At 67.2% G+C, this 1638-nt stretch overlaps 1 non-coding gene across 1 annotated transcript; it reads right to left on the bottom strand.

Annotated features, from left to right (window-relative positions):
- Window positions 1-1036: 1036 nt before the first annotated feature.
- Window positions 1037-1190, bottom strand: LOC140474637 (5.8S ribosomal RNA). The gene has a single exon (XR_011959279.1). It is a non-coding gene; the product is annotated as a 5.8S ribosomal RNA (ribosomal RNA).
- Window positions 1191-1638: the final 448 nt, after the last annotated feature.

The raw sequence follows: 1638 nt of genomic DNA, 5'->3' as shown, positions 1-1638 counted from the left end.
CACGCCACGCACATCGATCGCCAGCCGCGGAACGGCACGGCCTTCAGTGGGGCCGGCGGGCGACGCCGCTCCTGAACCCAGCGGCCCCGAGCCGGACGAGTTGAGGAAGGCACGCCGACGGTGACAGGGTACGGAAGACACAGCGGTGGCCTTCTGGCGACTTGGCCCCCGACAGCCCGACGTTCCGCCGTCCTCCCGATGGCCAGGAGGACCGTGCGGGGGTCGGCCGACGGCGTGGTAGGTGTGCCTGCACGGTGACGGAGCACACACCACGCCCCGCCAACCCCTCCGTACCTCCCGAGACCGGTGGCAGGACGGAGCGGAAAACGTGCGGACTGAACGGGAGAGCCAAGAGCCAGCGATCCACGCGCGTGCGACCGTCCAAGTCACAGCGTTCGACGAAAACCTCCTCCCTCGGCCAGGCACTCGGCGCCAGCAGGGGAGACAGGATCAGACGCCCCGCCGGCCACTTAAGGCCGAGGACGAACCACGAGACGGGCGGCTGCAGCAGCGGGCGGCCTGCAGCTCCCAGCACTCTCAATCGATCAACCATCGAGTCGGGTCAGCGTGTCAAACCGGCGAGCTCCACGGTCAGGCCGGCGGCGCACCAGCACCGGACCTCCGCGGCTCCCTTCACTCTTTCCACTGCCAGCCAACCGAGAGACGGACCCAATGCGGACGTGCAGAGCTTAGGCAGACCCCCCACTGGAGGCTCAACACTTCGTGGCAGCTCCGTGTCCCAGAGACCAGGAGGGTTGGCACACACACACAGTGTGAACCACCGACAGCCATTCTGGGACCGGTGACAGCCGTGCTGGCCCCACTGCCACGACACAGACGGACGCCAGGCCGCGCTCCCCGGCGGGGGGATGGCGTCGAGCCTGACGAACGGAATGTGCAGGGTGGGGGGGAAAGGCCAAGCGCTCCGACGCCGGAGGGCTCCGGAGTCTGAACTTAGGGGGACAAAGAGGACGGGTCCTCTGCGACACCCCAGCCGCGCTCTCGCCAGCCAAGGCGAGTGCGATTGATTGCCAAACGACCCTCAGACAGGCGTGGCCCCGGGAAGAACCCGGGGCCGCAAAGTGCGTTCAAAGTGTCGATGATCAATGTGTCCTGCAATTCACATTAATTCTCGCAGCTAGCTGCGTTCGTCATCGACGCACGAGCCGAGTGATCCACCGTCAAGAGTTGTCTGAGTTTGTTTTAGGTCTCTCCCTCGCCAGAGGAAAGCGACCCGGACCGCACATACGCTCCCCACCTTGAGCTACAGCCACCTGCACGCCGGCGTGCGGGCGGAGCAGGGTGGCGTGAAGCGATGGGGAGCACCATCCTGGTGCGGCCCGCAGAAACATACGTCTATTGGGGGGAGGAGGACAGGGCGCCCAAGAGGCGATGCGTGCCCCAACGCACCGCAGCGACGGAGGCAGGATCACCGCCACCATGTCGCCCGCCTAGTATCACGAGGCGTGCAGCAGCTTTGCCCTAGGAAAAGCAGAGGCGGGAACGGGCACCGGCCATCGGTTCGGCAGCGTCACTGACGCGTGCACGTGGCGGGCGTGTCGGCGAGCGGACTTCCTGCGAGGAGGCGGGGGCGGCACTCGCCCGAGCAGACGCCCGCCCGGCCCAGCCACCGCCGAG

This window comes from Chiloscyllium punctatum, unplaced genomic scaffold (assembly GCF_047496795.1).
Source record: "Chiloscyllium punctatum isolate Juve2018m unplaced genomic scaffold, sChiPun1.3 scaffold_1112, whole genome shotgun sequence".
NCBI lineage: Eukaryota > Metazoa > Chordata > Chondrichthyes > Orectolobiformes > Hemiscylliidae > Chiloscyllium > Chiloscyllium punctatum.
This window is presented reverse-complemented; position numbering and strand designations above follow the sequence as displayed.